At 44.7% G+C, this 18,952-nt stretch overlaps 2 pseudogenes; both read right to left on the minus strand.

The window, feature by feature from the left end:
• Nucleotides 1-12,556: 12,556 nt before the first annotated feature.
• LOC100409305 (CCR4-NOT transcription complex subunit 7 pseudogene) lies at nt 12,557-13,800 on the minus strand (annotated as a pseudogene).
• A 3,960-nt stretch (nt 13,801-17,760) lies between these two features.
• On the minus strand, nt 17,761-18,469 carry LOC100408948 (heat shock protein beta-1 pseudogene; annotated as a pseudogene).
• Nucleotides 18,470-18,952: the final 483 nt, after the last annotated feature.

Genomic DNA, 18,952 nt, shown 5'->3' on the forward strand with positions numbered 1-18,952 from the left:
GTCCTTGCCTACTCCTATGTCCTGGATAGTTTTGCCTAGATTTCCTTCTAGGGTTTTTATGGTACCAGGTCTTATGTTTAAGTCTTTAATCCATCTGGAGTTAATTTTAGTGTAAGGTGTCGGGAAGGGGTCCAGTTTCTGCTTTCTGCACATGGCTAGCCAGTTTTCCCAACACCATTTGTTAAACAGGGAATCCTTTCCCCATTGCTTGTTTTTGTCAGGTTTATCAAAGATTGTATAGTTGTAGATATGTTGTGTTGCCTCCGGTGTCTCTGTTTTATTCCATTGGTCTATATCTCTGTTTTGGTACCAGTACCATGCTGTTTTGATTACTGTAGCCTTGTAGTATAGTTTGAAATCCGGTAGTGTGATGCCCCCCGCTGTGTTCTTTTTGCTTAGAATTGACTTGGCTATGCGGGCTCTCTTTTGGTTCCATATGAAGTTCATGGTGGTTTTTTCCAGTTCTGTGAAGAAAGTCAATGGTAGCTTGATGGGGATAGCGTTGATTCTGTAAATTACTTTGGGCAGTATAGCCATTTTCACGATATTAATTCTTCCTAACCATGAACATGGAATGTTTCTCCATCTGTTTGTGTCCTCTCTGATTTCGTTGAGCAGTGGTTTGTAGTTCTCCTTGAATAGGTCCTTTACGTTCCTTGTGAGTTGTATTCCAAGGTATTTTATTCTTTTTGTAGCAACTGTGAATGGCAGTTCGTTCTTGATTTGGCTTTCTTTAAGTCTGTTATTGGTGTAGACGAATGCTTGTGATTTTTGCACATTGATTTTATATCCTGAGACTTTGCTGAAGTTGCTTATCAGTTTCAGAAGTTTTTGGGCTGAGGCGATGGGGTCTTCTAGGTATACTATCATGTCGTCTGAAAATAGAGACAATTTGGCTTCCACCTTTCCTATTTGAATACCCTTTATTTCTTTTTCTTGCCTGATTGCTCTGGCTAGAACTTTCAGCACTATATTAAATAGGAGTGGTGAAAGAGGGCATCCTTGTCTACTGCCAGATTTCAAAGGGAATGTTTCCAGTTTTTGCCCATTCAGTATGATATTGGCTGTTGGTTTGTCATAAATAGCTTTTATTACTTTGAGATACGTACCATCGATACCGAGTTTATTGAGGGTTTTTAGCATAAAGGGCTGTTGAATTTTGTCAAATGCCTTCTCTGCATCAATTGAGATAATCATGTGGTTTTTGTTTTTGGTTCTGTTTATGTGGTGAATTACATTTATAGACTTGCGTATGTTGAACCAGCCTTGCATCCCTGGGATGAATCCTTCTTGATCATGATGAATAAGTTTTTTGATTTGCTGTTGCAGTCAGCTTGCCAATATTTCATTGAAGATTTTTGCATCTATGTTCATCATGGATATTGGCCTGAAGTTTTCTTTTCTTCTTGGGTCTCTGCCGGGTTTTGGTATCAGAATGATGTTGGTCTCGTAAAATGATTTGGGAAGGCTTCCCTCTTTTTGGATTGTTTGAAATAGTTTTAGAAGGAATGGTACCAGCTCCTCTTTGTGTGTCTGGTAGAATTCGGCTGTGAATCCATCTGGACCTGGGCTTTTTTTGAGTGGTAGGCTCTTAATTGCTGCCTCGACTTCTGACCTTGTTATTGGTCTATTCATAGTTTCAGCTTCCTCTTGGTATAGGCTTGGGAGGACACAGGAATCCAGGAATTTATCCATTTCTTCCAGGTTTACTAGTTTATGCGCATAGAGTTGTTTGTAATATTCTCTGATGATGGTTTGAATTTCTGTGGAGTCTGTGGTGATTTCCCCTTTATCATTTTTTATTGCATCTATTTGGTTGTTCTCTCTTTTATTTTTAATCAATCTGGCTAGTGGTCTGTCTATTTCGTGGATCTTTTCAAAAAACCAGCTCTTAGATTTATTGATTTTTTGAAGGGTTTTTGTGTCTCAATCTCCTTCAGTTCAGCTCTGATCTTAGTTATTTCTTGTCTTCTGCTGGGTTTTGAGTTTTTTTGATCTTGCTCCTCTAGCTCATTCAATTTTGACGATAGGGTGTCAATTTTGGATCTCTCCATTCTCCTCATATGGGCACTTATTGCTATATACTTTCCTCTAGAGACTGTTTTAAATGTTTCCCAGAGGTTCTGGCATGTTGTGTCTTCGTTCTCATTGGTTTCAAAGAACTTCTTTATTTCTGTCTTCATTTCATTGTTTACCCAGTCAACATTCAAGAGCCAGTTGTTCAGTTTCCATGAAGCTGTGCAGTTCTGGGTTGGTTTCTGAATTCTGAGTTCTAACTTGATTGCACTATGGTCTGAGAGGCTGTTTGTTATGATTTCAGTTGTTTTGCATTTGTTGAGCAGTGCTTTACTTCCAATTATGTGGTCAATTTTAGAGTAGGTGTGATGTGGTGCTGAGAAGAATGTGTATTCTGTGGATTTGGGGTGGTGAGTTCTGTAAATGTCTATCAGGTTTGCTTGCTCCAGGTCTGAGTTCAAGCCTTGGATATCCTTGTTGATTTTCTGTCTGGTTGATCTGTCTAATATTGACAGTGGAGTGTTAAAGTCTCCCACTATTATTGTGTGGGAGTCTAAGTCTCTTTGTAAGTCATTAAGAATTTGCCTTATGTATCTGGGTGCTCCTGCATTGGGTCCATATATGTTCAGGATCATTAGCTCTTCTTGTTGTACTGATCCTTTTACCATTATGTAATGGCCTTCTTTGTCTCTTTTGATCTTTGTTGCTTTAAAGTCTATTTTATCAGAGATGAGAATTGCAACTCCTGCTTTTTTTTGCTCTCCATTTGCTCGGTAAATCTTCCTCCATCCCTTTATTTTGAGCCTTTGTGTATCCTTGCATGTGAGATGGGTTTCCTGGATACAGCACACTGACGGGTTTTGGATTTTTATCCAATTTGCCAGTCTGTGTCTTTTGATTGGTGCATTTAGTCCATTTACATTTAGGGTTAATATTGTTATGTGTGAATTTGATACTGCCATTTTGATGCTAAGTGGCTGTTTTGCCCGTTAGTTGTTGTAGATTCTTCATTATGTTGATGCTCTTTAGCATTTAGTGTGATTTTGGAATGGCTGGTACTGGTTGTTATTTTCTATGTGTAGTGCCTCTTTCAGGAGCTCTTGTAAAGCAGGCCTGGTGGTGACAAAATCTCTGAGTACTGGCTTGTTCGCAAAGGATTTTATTTTTCCTTCACTTCTGAAGCTCAGTTTGGCTGGATATGAAATTCTGGGTTGAAAGTTCTTTTCTTTAAGAATGTTGAATATTGGCCCCCACTCTCTTCTGGCTTGTAGTGTTTCTGCCAAGAGTTCTGCTGTGTGTCTCATGGGCTTCCCTTTGTGGGTGACCCGACCTTTCTCTCTGGCTGCCCTTAGTATATTCTCCTTTATTTCAACCCTGTTGAATCTGACGATTATGTGCCTTGGGGTTGCTCTCTTGCAGAATATCTTTGTGGTGTTCTCTGTATTTCCTGCATTTGAGTGTTGGCCTGTCTTGCTAGGTGGGGGAAGTTTTCTTGGATGATGTCCTGAAGAGTATTTTCCAGCTTGGATTCATTCTCTTCGTCCCCTTCTGGTACACCTATCAAATGTAGGTTAGGTCTATTCACATAGTCCCACATTTCTTGGAGACTTTGTTCATTCCTTTTTGCGCTTTTTTTCTCTAATCTTGGTTTCTCATTTTATTTCATTGAGTTGGTCTTCGACTTCAGATATTGTTTCTTCTGCTTGGTCAATTCGGCTATTGAAACTTGTGCATGCTTCACAAGGTTCTCGTATTGTGTTTTTCAGCTCCTTTAATTCATTCATATTCCTCTTTAAGTTATGCATTCTTGTTATCATTTCCTCAAATCTTTTTTCATATCTTTTTTCAAGTTCCTTAGTTTCTTTGCATTGATTTAATACATGATCTTTTAGCTCACAAAAGTTTCTCATTATCCACCTTCTGAAGTCTAATTCCATCATTTTGTCACAGTCATTCTCCGTCCAGCATTGTTCCCTTGCTGGTGAGGAGTTTTGGTCCTTTCTAGGAGGCGAGGTGTTCTGGTTTCGGGTGTTTTCCTTTTTTTTCTCGCTGGTTTCTTCCCATCTTTGTGGATTTATCCGCTTGTCGTCTGCATAGTTGCTGACTTTTCGATTGGGTCTCTCAGTGGACACCCAGATTGTTGATGATGAAGTATTTCTGTTACTTGGTTTTCCTTCTACCAGTCTAGCCCCTTCGCTGTATGACTGCTGAGGTCCACTTCAGGCCCTGCTTGTCTGGGGTGCACCTATAGCAGCTCTGGCACAGTGAGGGATGCTACCAGTTTCTTTTTCTGCTATCTTTGTCCCAGGATGATGCCTGCCAAATGTCAGTCTTTCGGATATAGAGGGGTCAGGGAGCTGCTTGGGGAGACAGTCTGTACTTTATAGGAGCTCAATTGCTGAGCTGTGAGCTCTGTTGTTCATTCAGGGCTGTTAGGGTGCTATGTTTGATTCTGCTGCAACAGAGCTCATTTAAAAAACCCTTTTTTTCTCAATGCTCTGTGTTGGGGGGTTCGGGCTTTATTTTTGGATGTCCGTTGCAGTGTCCTGCCCAGCTAGGAGGCAGTCTAGTCACTGTTTGCCTGCCGAGGCTCCGCCTTGCTGTTTTGTGGTTCGCCCTGTTGCTGCAGGCTCTGCTCTTCTGCTGCGGTCTCCGCCACGGGCTACGGGGCTACGCCCTGCGGCGGAGTCTCTCTTTTGTAGTGGGTTGCCTCGGCAACGGCAGGATGCATCAGCAGTGGGCGTGTATCTCAGTAGGGACCGGTTGCCTCTGCAATGGCTGGCTGCGTCAGCAGTGGGCGTGTATCTCAGTTGGGGTGGGTTGCCTCGGTAATGGTGGACGCCCCTCCCCCACAGAGCATGTCAGACCGTCTGCACGGGGATCGTTTGGAATTGCGATTTTTTCCGTCCCACTGGGCTACCCCAAACGCTCTGTCCCTGCAATCCCCTGGGCTGGCCCACTCTCCAAGTCTCATTCAGTCTCAAGTCCAGCCCTCTCACGTCTCCAGTTGCCGGTTCATCAGGGTACCTGGAAAGGCACGCCCTGTGGGGAGCGCTGGGTAGGGCCGGTCGCCGCCTCCTCAGCTGCCGGCTTCGCCAGGCAGAGGTACTGCCTGGCGTCCCGCGTCTTTTTTATACTTGGGAATTTCCCCGTTCTGCGGGCAACAAATATCAGTCTGGAAATGCAGCTCCGACTCACCTCTTTGCGGATTCAACGAGAGCTTCAATCCTGGGTTGTTCTCACAGCGCCATGTTGAGTCCTCCCCCCTACAATTATTTCTTGTACAAATATACTTGTCCATGTACATAATGATAAATTACAAGAATATTTATTATAGCATTACCTTTTGTACAGGATAAAATAAAAACAATTAAAATGTCCACCAATAAGGGACTAGTTTTAACTAAACTGTGGTGCATCCAATCAAAGGAAGTATAAGCAGCTGATGTGGAAAATGAGGGCCTTCTATACTAATTAACAGTGGCATCTGATAGGCTGGGCGCAGTGGCTCACTCCTGTGATCCCAGCACTTTGGGAGGCCAAAATGGGTGGATCACGAGGTAAGGAGTTAGAGACCAGCCTGTCCAACATGGTAAAAACCCATCTCTGCTTAAACTACAAAAATTATCCAGTCGTGGTGGTGGACACCTGTAGTCCCAGCTACTCAGGAGTCTGAGGCAGGAAAATTGCTTGATCCTGGGAAGCAGAGGTTGTAGTCAGCCAAGACCACACCATTGCATTCCAGCCTGGGTGATAGAATGAGACTCTGTCTCAAAGAAAAAAAAAAAAAAGGCATCTGGTGCTGGTGTGCCTGGGCTAAAATCCTAGCCTGAGTTTCCTGAAATATAATCTACCCCAAAGGGTTACTAATAAGTTACTGCTTAGACCAGTGCCTGGCATATGCTAAGTATATGTAAGTATTAGGGATTCTCATTAAATGGAGGAGGGGAAAATCAAATCACAGAATAGTATGTATAGTATTTTACAATTTATGTGAAGAGAAAACAAACATGCATGTCTGTAAATGTATAAGATGAATACTTCTTGAAGGACGCACACATTAAACAACCTGGTAGCTGAGATTGCCCCTGGCTAGGGCAACTGGTTGGCTAGAGAAAAGAAAGGAAGATACCTCTTTTTCAGCAGTTTGTCTTCATACCTTTTGAACTCTATGCTAAACTTGTTATTACCTTTTCACAACAGAATTATTTTAAAAAAGAAAGGCCTATATGCACTTTTTAGTTTTTTCAGCAGGCATGATTACTTCTTTGTTTTCCTTTCTTTTTTGAGTCACCCAGTCTGGAGTGCAGTGGCAGGATCACAATTCATTACAGTCTCGACCTCCTGCACTCAAGCTATCCTCCCACCTCAGCCTCCCACCTGTAGCTGGGACTACAGTCACCTGCACCAACACACCTGGCTAATTTTTTTTTTTTGAAACTGAGTCTTCCTCTGTCACCCAGGCTAGAGTACAGGAGCGCAATCTTGGCTCACTGCAACCTCCGCCTCCCGGGTTCAAGCAATTCTCCTGCCTCAGCCTTCCCAGCAGCTGGGATTACAGGTGCACACCACCATACCCAGGTAATTTTTGTATTTTTTTTTTAAAGTAGAGATGGGGTTTTTACCATGTTGGCCAAGCTGGTCTTGAACTCCTAACCTTGTGATCCACCTGCCTCAGCCTCCCAAAGTGCTGGGATTATAGGCATGAGCCACCGCGCCTGGTCCACGCCTGGCTAATTTTTAAAAATTTTTGTTTTCGTAGACACAGGGGTCTTGCTAGGCTGCTCAGGCTGTTCTCAAACTCCTGAGCTCAAGTGATCCTCCCATCTTGGCCTCCCAAAATTTTGGTATTATAGGTGTCAGTAGGTGTCAGCCACTGCACTCAGCCAGGATGGCTTTTTTTTCTTCTTGGAGACAGAGTCTCACTCTGTCACCCAGGGTGTAGTGCAGCGGCACAATCTTGTCTCATTGCAACCTCCACCTCCAGGGTTCAAGCTATTCTCCTGCTTCAGCCTCCTGAGTACCTGGGATTACAGGTGTGCACTACCACGCCCAACAAATTTTTGCAATTTATTTGTTGTTGTTGTTGTTGTCGTTGAGACAGAGTCTCCTCTATTGCCCAGGCTGGAGTGCAGTGGCATGATCTCGGCTTACTGCAACCTCCATCTCCTGGGTTCAAGCGATTCTCCTGCCTCAGTGCCACCACCCCAGATAGCTGGGATTATAGGTTCATGCCACCACCCCTGCTTAAGTTTTGTGTTTGTAGTAGAGATGGGGTTTCACCATGTTAGGCTGCTCTCGAACTCCTGACCTCAGATGATTTGCCCACCTCAACCACCCAAAGTGCTAGGATTACAGGTGTGAGGCACTGTACCCAGCCTATTTGTTATTTATTTATTTATTTTATTTATTTATTTGTTTATTTATTTTTTAGATGGAGTCTCACTCTGTCACCCAGGCTGGAAGTGTAGTGGTGTGATCTTGGCTCACTGTACTTCCGGGTTCAAGCAATTCTCTTGAGTAGCTGAGATTATAGGCATGCCACCTCGCCAGGCTAATTTTTGAATTTTTGGTAGAAACGGGGTTTCACCATGTTGGTCAGGCTGGTCCTGAACTCCTGACCTCGTGATCCACCTGCCTCGGCCTGGGATTACAGTCGTGAGCCATTGTGTCTGGCTATTTATTTATTTTTTTAAAAAATAGTCTCACTCTGTCACCCAGGCCGGAGTGCAGTGGTGTGAGCTTGGCTCATTGTAACCCCATCTCCTGTGTTCAAGTGATTCTCCTGCCTCAGCCTCCAGAGTAGCTGGGATTACAGGCATGTGCCACCACACCAGCTAATTTTTATATTTTTGTAAAGGCAATATTTCACCATGTTGGCCAGACTGTGAATTCCTTCTTGTGAAGCCAAGAGGCCACGGGACCTCCCAGGCTGAATCCCAGTTCTGGAGTTTACCCTGTGACACCTTCAAACCTTAACCAAGGCAGGGCAGGGTGGCTCATGCCTGTAATACCAGCACTTTGAGAGCCCGAAGCAAGTGGATCACATGAGGCCAGGAGTTTGAGAACAGCCTAGCAAACATGATGAAATCTTGTCTCTACTAAAACTGCAAAAATTAGCCAGGCATGGGGGTAGGTGCCTGTAATTCCAGCTAGTCGGAGGCTGAGGCATGAGAACAACTTGAACCCGGGAGGCGGAGCTTGCAGTGAGTCAACAGCACGCCACTGCACTTTAGCCTGCGCAACAGAGTGAGAACCTGTCTCAAAAACAAACGAACAAACCTTAACCAAGAGAATAGAAAGCACGTAACTAAGAAGGCATAATTGTCAGGGCGTTTGAACTAGAGCAACTCCATCTTGAATAGAGCTGGGTTAAATAAAGCTGAAACCTACTGGGTTGCATTCCCAGAAGGTTAAGGCCTTCTAAGTCACAGAATGAGATAGGTCAATGGAAGACACAGATCTTAAAGACCTTGCTGATAAAACAAGTTGCAGTCAAGAAGCGGGCTAAAACCCACCAAAACCAAGATGGTGATAAGAGTGAACTCTGGGTGTCCTGACTGGTACAATCCTACCAGCACCATGACACTTTGCTGTGCCAACTGTCAGAAATGTCATTGCAATGTCAGGAAGTTACCACATATGGTCTAAAAAAGGAGGAATGAATTAATATATCCCTTGTTTAGCATATAATCAAGAAATAACCATTAAAATGGGCAACCAGCCACCCTCAGGGCTGCTCTGTCTGTGGAGTAGGCATTCTTTCATTCCTTTACTTTCCTAATAAACTCACTTTCACTTACTCTGTCGACTCTCCCTGAATTCTTTCTTGCGTGAGATCCAAGAATCCTCTCTTGGGGTCTGCATCAGGACCCCTTTCCAGTAACACAGTTATCAGAGAATGCAGGAAACTATAAAGTGAGAATCCAGGAAACTGCAAATTGCTAGTAACAAAAGTGGAGAAGGAAAGGGAACTGCATGAAGCCCAGAGGAAAAAAGGATCAACTTTAAGAAAGGAGCACTGTGGGTTCAGTCCCTTTGGTAAAGGACTTGTTACTGGAGGAGAGATTGAGCATCAGGGTGCCACAAGGACAATTCCCCAGGTCTGAGCCCTTTCAGGGCCTGAGGGGAAGGATGAGACAACATCCCTGCACCTTGCCCTGCTCTGCGCTCTCTACAGCAAGCAGCCTTCTGGGAGTTGACAGCAGCCAGCCCCGAAAGGTCTGTCATTCTCATGTGACTTAATTGACAAGCTCTAGGAGTGTCATGACTGCTGTGAGCACCCCAAAATCAGCATCTTCTGAATCTGCAAAGCCTGAGATGTAGGTCTTAGGAGAGTGCATACTTCACCTCTGTGATCCTACAGCTTCACATACACCCTCCAGTGGTCCACTTAGCAGCAAGGTGCATGGTGCATGGCCAGTTAGTTCAACATTGGTCCCCCAAACAAGATTTTTTTTTTTGAGATGGAGTCTTGCTCTGTCACCCAGGCTGGGGTGCCATGGCATGATCTTGCCTCACTGCAGCCTCCACCTCCCAGATTCAAATGATTCTTTTGCCTCAGCCTCCCAAGTAGCTGGGATTACAGGCAGGCACCACCACATCTGGCCAATTTTTTTGTATTTTTAGTAGAGACAGGGTTTCACCATATTGGCCAGGCGGGGCTCAAACTCCTGACCTTGTGATCCGCCCTCCTTGGCCTCCCAAAGTGCTGGGATTGCAGGCATGAGCCATCGCACCAAGACTTTAATTTTTGTATTTTTAGTAGAGATGGGGTTTCACCGTGTTAGCCAGGATGATCTCAATCTCTTCACCTCATGATCCGCCCACCTCAGCCTCCCAAAGTGCTGGGATTACAGGTGTGAGCCACCGCTCTCAGCCTCCAAACAAGACTCTTAACCCTAGAGGCCAGAGACTGTGTCTGTGTGACTGACAGTTTATTGCCAAAGCGCAATAAACTTTCTTTGTGAAATGTGGCTTGTATGGGTAAAAACCCAGCTTCAGTGGCTGGTGGTGTTAAGAAAAAAATAATAATAAAGAAAAAAAAGACAACCAAAAAAACCCAGCTTCAGTTTGAGCTGGAATTCCCCTTCTGCCCAAGGAGCAGAAACTTAATCTCTGCTTTCTGGAGTCCACCCCATAGTTCTCCCCGACAACATTAAACCTAAGCTCTGCAGGCTTTTCTATTTTTTTTTTTTTAAATAAATATGGGGTTTCACCATGTTGGTCCGGCTGGTTTTGAACTACCGACCTCAGGTGATCCGCCTGCCTTGGCCTCCAAAGTGCTTGGATTACAGGCATGAGCCACCACACCCAGCCTGGCTTTTCTAGTATAAAGATGTTGGAGGTGTGCATCTGGCCTTTGGGCATTAGCCCAGGCCAGTGGTTCCTGCTATTTCTCTCATACTGACAGTAGGACCTCTCCAGCCCAGAATCTCTCTCTCTTCCCCTCTGTGCCACATTTATTTATTTATTTATGTGTTTTTGTTTTGTTTTTTTTTCTCAAGCCTCATGAGATCTGTGCCACATCTAAGAGTGTGGGAATCAGGCTGTTCTTCCTTGGGGTAAAGAAATCACCAAGCTTCAGCTTTGTTCCTGGGGACACTGTCCAGAAAGCAAGGCTTGTCCCTCCATGTACTACCAAGGTCTCTATTTCCATTATTTCTCCTTGGTCTTTTCTTGGCTCACTGCAACCTCCACTTCCTGGGTTCAAGCAATTCTCATGCCTCAGCCTCCCTTGTAGCTGGAATCACAGGTGTACCACCACATCCCACTAATTTTTGTATTTTTAGTAGAGACAGGGTGTCGTCTTGTTGGTCAGGCTGATCTCAAACTCCTGACCTCAAAGTGATCTGCCAGTCTCAGCCTCCGAAAGTGCTGAGATTAACAGGTGTGAGCTTCCACCCCCGGCCTTACTTTTCCTTTGTTTTTCTTTTACTTTCTTCTTTCTTTTTTTTTTATAAGAAAACATTTTTGAAGCCTTTATTTACAAAAGCTTTAAAAACAAATAATACCCTCTGTTTTGCAAATAATGTTTTGTTTAAAAAGGACCACCCAGTTACAGCACTGTAATATCATGAATAAAGAATGTACAAGGGAGACAAACCAATGTAACATTTGGAGATTTGCTAATATTACTGATCGTAAGTGTAGGTAACACACATTATAACTTGTAGTCCATCATTTCAAGGTAGAGGTAATGATTACTGAAAAGTCTTGCTACACATGCTCTGGTCTGGTCACATATTCTGCATGACTACATATTTCACAGTCTCTTTTGTCAATATATATAAAATAGATTGCAAAGATATACACAAAAAAATAACATTACACTCCTCAGGTAATTTTATCAGCTATATAGATAGATAGATAGATAGATAGATAGATAGATATGAGAATATATATTGTGTTGTTGTTTTTTGTTGTTTTGTACCAAATCTCTCCATTATTTACTTCTGTAGCAAGCATGATTTTTGTTTTCTAATTTAATTTGGTACAAAATGTACTTAAAGACTTGTTATCTTTGGAGTTTAATAAAATTGATTTGTGTAACCAACAAATCAATAGTATCATAAGTATGGCTACAAAATAAAAAAAAAATAAGGGTAAACAGTGACGGAATAAAAATAAGCAGATCGAGGGAAGTGTGCTATCATAAAATAACTGTAACTTCAACATCCTGAGTACCAATTTCCTGGCAGATACTAAACATCCAATCACAAGGGATTCTTCCTGAAGGATGTAAAGCTGGTTTGAAAATTCTTCAGTCACAGAGCAGCCTACACATGCCAATTAGAAACTGACAGACACGAGATGTGCTTGGAAGATTAAACACTATGTACAGAAACAGCAGTTACTAAGCTCCTCAGTAGTTAATCTTTTTTTTTTTTTTTTTTTTAGTTTTGCTGACCTGACAGCACAATGAATGTGCTACAGTCTGTGGGTCAAAACCAAGTAAATACTGTGTAAAGTTGGCAGATGGTCATTTTTCCAGCTAAGATCAAGAAAAAACAAAAAATTTTTTTTTAAAATAACAGCCAATTTAGTCAGCTCCTGGGCGAGGTTCTATGGTCCAGGAAAGGGGCCAGAGAAGTCGCTCTTCTCTTCTTAGAACGTGGGGTTGTAGGGGGTGGAGGTAGTTGATTGGCTGCGGGGGAAACAAAGCGGAGGTAGTCTCATTGGTTATGAAGGGACTGGTCACGGACGAGGCGAGCTGCCATTGGCAGCCAGGTGTGGCTGCTGGCAAGTTGAGTCAGAATCACTCTCTGAAGTGCAAAATTGATGGTCCACAATCTCAAATAGCTAAAACTCCTGCAGAATGGAAGGGAGAGACATGAAACAGGGAAATAAATTATAGTCAGTGCTAGTTAATTTAGGAAAAAGGAAAAATAAACCCAACTCAAGTAGGTAAAGTTTATCAGAATATTCAGTGATGTAGCTTTCCCCACTCTCTGTCACACACGCTTGCTAACAAGTATATTAAGGCCAAATTTAAACTGAATGCATTTTTTAAATAAAGATCTGAGATAGGAAAGGTCATACTTAGTACTGAAAGGTAGACAATAAACTGGGCCATGAAAGGGGCAGGGGAAAGGTACTGTCTATTGTTCAAGGGATTCAACCAGAGATAAAACCTATATACAAGCATGTGTGTAGCTCAAAATAAAAATAAAAGGACTATTTCATGTCATGACTGCTTGTTGGCTTCCTCCTCATATGCATTCCCTGTGCCATTCTGTTCATAGGATGAACCAGAACCAAGGCCGTACAAATGACCACAATATTTGGCATCATCATTATGATCTTCAAAGAACATTTCTCTCATTTTGAAAAAGGCCATTCCTGTGAGCAATGCATCAGATCCTGCCTGATGTGGTCCTATCCGTTCCAGGTCTAACTGTTCTGCCACCTCCTGTAATCCACCTTTGAGAGTTTTTCAGCTCTTCATGAGGTACTTCACATCATAAATGACAGGAAAAAACAATCAAAGGATCTCAAAGAAGTCAAGTTCTTCTTCAGGCAAGTTAGAGTTGGTCAGGATTTTGATTAAATAGCCAAAGTCGTAACCGCTATGAAATGACAACCGTCTGACCCCTTCACAGAGGACCACTCCTGAAGTCACGGGAAGTTCTGCGAAGTCCTGGGTCTCAATTCCTTCTTCCTCATGTTTTTTATAGGATACCAGGTGTTGTTAGTAGCTCTATAGAGTCCTGGGCCTACATGTCCTCTGTAAAATTAAATTTAAAATTAAACTGCGATGTTGAAGTTCCTGGAGGGTATTCTCCTTGCTCATTCATAAATGTCAATCCTAGCTGAATTATCTTTAACAAGTCTACATTACACCGCAGTAGTTGGTACTGATAGTCAGCATTGCTTCTGAATTCTCCAATGGGTCTTGCAACCACACCCGGAAATTGGGTGTCCATAGCAACGTAATTATATTTTCGGATAACTTGACGAATTTTCTTCATCTCTTCATCCAAGTTGCAAGCCCAAACTTCACAAATTCTTTGGCTATGATCTACAGTTGCTGCTGGCATAGTGAGGGCACAAAGGAGTCTAGATACCAAGCATCAAAATGTTATACTTGATTGAAGATTTGTTTCATAAAATATTATATTCTTTATTTATGTACTTGTGTCGCTGAGCTCGCGCTCCTCCTCCTCCTCCTCCTCGCCATAGAGACAGCACCTGGTGGCGGTGACGGTGGTGGTAGCGGCGGCGGCAGCGGGTGCCCCGTAGACACCTCTCGCCCAGCAAGGGGGAAAGGCGAGCCGGAGCTGCGCAGCACCGTGCTGCGCCATCGCTTTTTGCCTTCTTTCTTTCTTTCCTTCCTTCCTTCCTTCCTTCCTTCCTTCCTTCCTTCCTTCCTTCCTTCCTTCTTTCTTTCTTTCTCTTTCTTTCTTTTTGAGGTGGAGTTTTTGCTCTGTTGTTCTGGTTGGAGCATAACGGTGGGATCTCGGCTCACTGCAACCTCTGCCTCCTGGGTTCAAGCAATTCTCCTGCCTCAGCAACTGCCTTCCCCCAGGTAGCTGGGATTACAGGTGCCCACCACCACACCCAGCTAAATTTTGTTTTGTTTTGTTTTGTTTTTTTGAGACGGAGTTTCACTGTTGTTACCCAGGCTGGAGTGCAATGGTGCGATTTCGGCTCACCGCAACCTCCGCCTCCTGAGTTCAAGCAATTCCCCTGCCTCAGCCTCCTGAGTAGTTGAAATTACAGGCATGCGCCACCATGCCCAGCTAATTTTTGTATTTTTAGTAGAGACGGGGTTTCACCTTGTTGACCAGGATGGTCTCGATCTCTTGACCTTGTGATCCACCCGCCTCGGCCTCCCAAAGTGCTGGGATTATAGGCGTGAACCACAGCGCCTGGCCAGTTTTGTTTTTTGACTCTTTTTGAGACAGAGTCTTCCTCTGTCACCCTGGCTGGAGTGCAAGGGTGCAATCTTGGCTCACTGCAACCTTTGCCTCCCTGACTCAAGCAATTCTCCTGTCTCAGCCTCAACTCAGGAGTTCAAGATGAGCCTGGCCAACATAGTGAAACCCCATCTCTACTAAAAATACAAAAATTAGCCAGGTATGGTTGTACTCACCTGTAATCCCAGCTATTTGGGAGGCTGAGGCAGAAGAATTGCTTGAACCCCAGAGGCAGAGGTTGCAGTAGGCTGAGATCATGCCACTGCACTCCAGCCTGGGCAACAGAGTGAGACTCTATCTCAAAAAAATAAATCAAATAAGGGAAAAGTAAAAGGCAGCACCTTGAATAGAGTTAGTGATGGGGATAAGGAGGATGAATTGAGGAGAAGGTGATAACCTACACAAAGAAAGGAGTATTGTTACGTCTCAAAAAATTTTATCCCACCACACATAGTCAATGCATTTTTCTAGCTTTATTGAAGCATACTTGACAAAATGTATACATATTTACAGTATTCAACATGTTAGATATATGTATACATTGTAAAATGATTACCATGATCAAACTAATTAACATATCCACCACCTTACATAGTTATTTTTTGTGTGTATGGTGAAAACTTTTAAGATTTACTCTCCAACCTGGGAAACATGGTGAAACCTGGTATCTACAAAAAATACAAAAATTAGCAGGGCATGCTGTTAGACTCCCATAGTCCCAGCTACTTGGGAAGCTGAGGCGGGAGGATCACCAGAGCCAGGGAGGTGATATATATATTTTTTTTTGAGATGAAGTTTTGCTCTTGTTGCCCAGGTTAGAGTACAGTGGCATCACCTCAGCCTCCCAGGTTCAAGCGATTCTCCTGCCTCAGCCTCTGAGTAGCTGGGATTACAGGCTCCAGCCACCACCCTCAGCTAATTTTTTGTATTTTTAGCAGAGACAGCGTTTCGCCATGTCAGCCGGGCTGGTCTCAAACTCCTGACCTCAGGTGATCTAACCACCTTGGCCTCCCAAGGTGCTCGGATTACAGGTGTGAGCCACTGCACCCAGCCAAGAGCTCAATATATTTTTTCTTTTTCTTTTTTTTAAAAATTTTTAATTTTTAGGTCGGGCGCGGTGGCTCATGCCTATAATCCCAGCACTTTGGGAGGCCAAGGCTGGTGGATCACGAGGTCAAGAGATCTAGACTATCCTGGTCAACAAGGTGAAACCCTGTATCTACTAAAAACACAAAAATTAGCTGGGCATGGTGGTGCACTCCTGTAGTCCCAGCTACTTGGGAGGCTGAGGCAGAATTGCTTGAACCCAGAAGGTGGAGGTTGCGGTAAGCCAAGATTGTGCCATTGCACTCCAGTCTGGGTAACAACAGCGAAACTCTGTCTCAAAAAAAATGTTTTTAATTTTTAATTTTTTTTAAGACGGGGTTTCACCATGTTGGTCAGGCTGGTCTTGAACTCCCGACCTCAGGTGATCTGCCCGCCTTGTCCTCCAAAGTGCTTGGATTACAGGTGTGAGCCACCACACCCAGAAAGCTCAATATATTTTTAATGACATGTGACTGAATGAGCAACTACAGTCACCATGGAAAAAAGCAATCTTTCCTGTCTCCCCATTACAACTCGGCTGCATTGCTGTATGTGCCTGAGAGCCAAGACCACCAGAGGAGGGGTCACCTGGAGGGTCATCTTGTATGGTGCCAGAACCCACAGGTCACTCTCCTTGGATACAAACAAATCTTGAAACAATTTTAACTCTCAGTTCAGAAGTTGCTCCTGACAGCAGGGATTTCCAGAATATCTGAAGCTGGGTTGGAGGATGGAAGGCCCAATCTGTTCATTCTGAGGGAGTATTTCTAGGTTAAGGCGAGGCAGCAGGTCCAAGGTCAGGAAGGTTCAGATCAGTGCATTGGAACCACATGGGCTGGCTGTGTGGTCTTGGTTGTGCACTTGGTCCCCTTGCCTCTGTGACAGCTACCTTAGACCTCTCCTTGCCATGAGTTCTGCACAGCGAAGCTTCCTTGGGTCTGCCTCCCAACAGCTGGGCCAGTAGAGGACGCTGGGATGTATGTAGGACTGCAGTAAAGGACAAAAATGTGGGGTTAGGCCAAGAAATGGCTGTGGCCTCCATAGTAAGACTTGCTGACCAGCCCCTGAAGCCTCAACCCCACAACACCTCAAGAGGGGTATGCAGAGCCCTTGGGGAATCTCACTGAGTTTACACACCTTCCACCCTCAAGGCAAGGTGACCCGCCCTCCTTTCAGAATCAAAGCCAGATTCCAGGGGTCTCCACTGGGCAAACACATACCAAGCACTTGCGGTGTGTGGAGACAGAAAAGAAAGTGATACTCACTCATTAATCTAACCAATAAATATTTACTGGGTGCCTACATGTCCTTGCTCCCACAAAGCTTGCCTTCTAGTAGGTGAAATGGAAAATGATATGGTCAGGCTTTGTGTCCCCACAAAATCTCATCTTGAATTGTAATCCCCATGTGTTGAGGGAGAGACCTGGTGGGAGGTGATTGGATCATGGGGCAGTTTCCCCCATGCTGTTCTCGTAATAGTGAGTGAATTCTCACTATATCTGATGGTTTTATAAATGGTAGTATTTCCTGCACTCTTACACACTGTCTCTCCTGCTGCCATGTAAGACATGCCTGTTTCCCCTTCTGCCATGATTGTAAGTTTCCTGAGGCCTCCCAGCTAGGTGGAACAGTGAGTCAATTAAACCTTCTTTGTTTATAAATTACCCAGTTTCAGTTTTCAGTTGAATCTTTTTTTTTTTTTTTTTGAGACAGAGTTTTGGTTTGTAGCCAAGGCTGGAGTGCAATGGTGTGATCTCAGCTCACTGCACCCTTTGCCTCCCAGGTTCAAGCTATTATCATGCCTCAGCCTCCTAAGTAGTTGGGACTAGAGGCAACTGCCACCACACCTAGCTAATTTTTGTATTTTAGTAGAGACATCATTTCACCATATTGGTCAGGCTGGTCTTAAACTCCGAATCTCAAGTGATCTGCCCACCTTGGCCTCCCAAACTGCTGAAATTACAAGCATGAGCCACTCTGCCAGCCCTGTAATTCACATTTTAAGTTACTGGTATGCAGGGGTATGGAAAATAGACTGGACGGGGGAAGAGCTTAAGCAATAAGAACAGTCAGAAAAGCTATTGCTTGCCTGGATTTAGGTGGCAGCAGTGGATGGGGAAAGTTGTTGAGATCCGGGATGTATGTTTCAATTTTTAATTTTTGTTTGGGTTGCTTCAAACTTTATTTGAGAAAAACAGATAAACGTATCAAAAGAACACACAGGGGGCGGCGGGGGGTGGGGGGCATGGCCAGTGGCAGCGGCACGGGTGGGCATCCGGGCTAAGGCTTTTACTTGGCTGCAGACTGGTCGGATCTCGCAGCTTCTGGGCCCCCAAGCTGGGCTGGCGACTCGAAGGTGACGGGGATGGTGATCTCGTTTGACTGTGTGGCTGGTTTGGGCATGGGGGCCTCCACGGTCAGTGTGCCTTCAGGGGACAGGGAGGAGGAGACCTGGGTGGGGTCCACACCAGGGGGCAGCATGTATTTCTGGGTGAAGCAGCGGGAGATGAATCCGTGCTCATCCTGCCGCTCCTTGTACTTGCCGGTGATCTCCACCACGCCATCCTTGGTCTTGACCGTCAGCTCCTAGGGGGCGAAGTGGTTGACTTCCAGGGACACGCGCCAGCGGTCCGCCGTGAGCCGGATCTCTGAGCCCCAGCTGCTGAGCTGCCGGCTGAGCGCGCGGCTGTAGGAAGGCGCGGCCACCGCGGGACCCTCGACCGCGGCGGGGGGCATGGGGCGCACGTAGCCCGGCCAGCTGCTGGTGCCGAACCACTGCGACCACTCCTCCAGCAGCCGGGGCATCCCAAAGGCCTCGTCGAAGAGACGGCTGTGCGGGTACCAGTCGCAGAAGGGATCTCAGCTGGGACTCCGCAGGAGCGAGAAGGGGACGCGGCCCTCGGTCATGCTGGCTGGCTCTGCTCGGGACGTCTGCTCGGAGAAGTGCCAAACCATTTTTTAATTTTTAAATTTTTTTAGAGACAGGGTTCTTGCTCTATCACCCAGGCTGGAGGGCAGCGGTATGATCATAGCTCACTGCAGTCTCGAACTCCTGGGCTCAAGTAATTCTCTTGCCTTGGCATCCCAAAGTGCTGGGATTACAGGTGTAAGCCACCAAACCAGCCTAAATCCTGGATGTATTTTAAAGAAGAATCCACAGGAATTGCTGAGGGATTGGATTTTGGGAATTGAGAAGTGAGAACTCAAAGAAAGCTCCAAGGCTTTCGAGCTGAACAGCTGGGCAAATAGTGATGCCTTTGACTCCGATGATAGTATGTAGGGTTAGGGAAGGAATAAGGTCTATTAGTTTTGCCACGTCAAGTAGGCAGCTAAATGTAAGATTCTGAAACTCTGGGGATAGGTTGGAACTAGAAACATAGACTGGGGAGTTGTCAGTGTGGAGGTGGATGAGATGAATGGGAAGAGAGTAG

Source organism: Callithrix jacchus, chromosome 1, assembly GCF_049354715.1.
Source record: "Callithrix jacchus isolate 240 chromosome 1, calJac240_pri, whole genome shotgun sequence".
In the NCBI taxonomy this organism is placed as follows: Eukaryota; Metazoa; Chordata; class Mammalia; order Primates; family Cebidae; genus Callithrix; species Callithrix jacchus.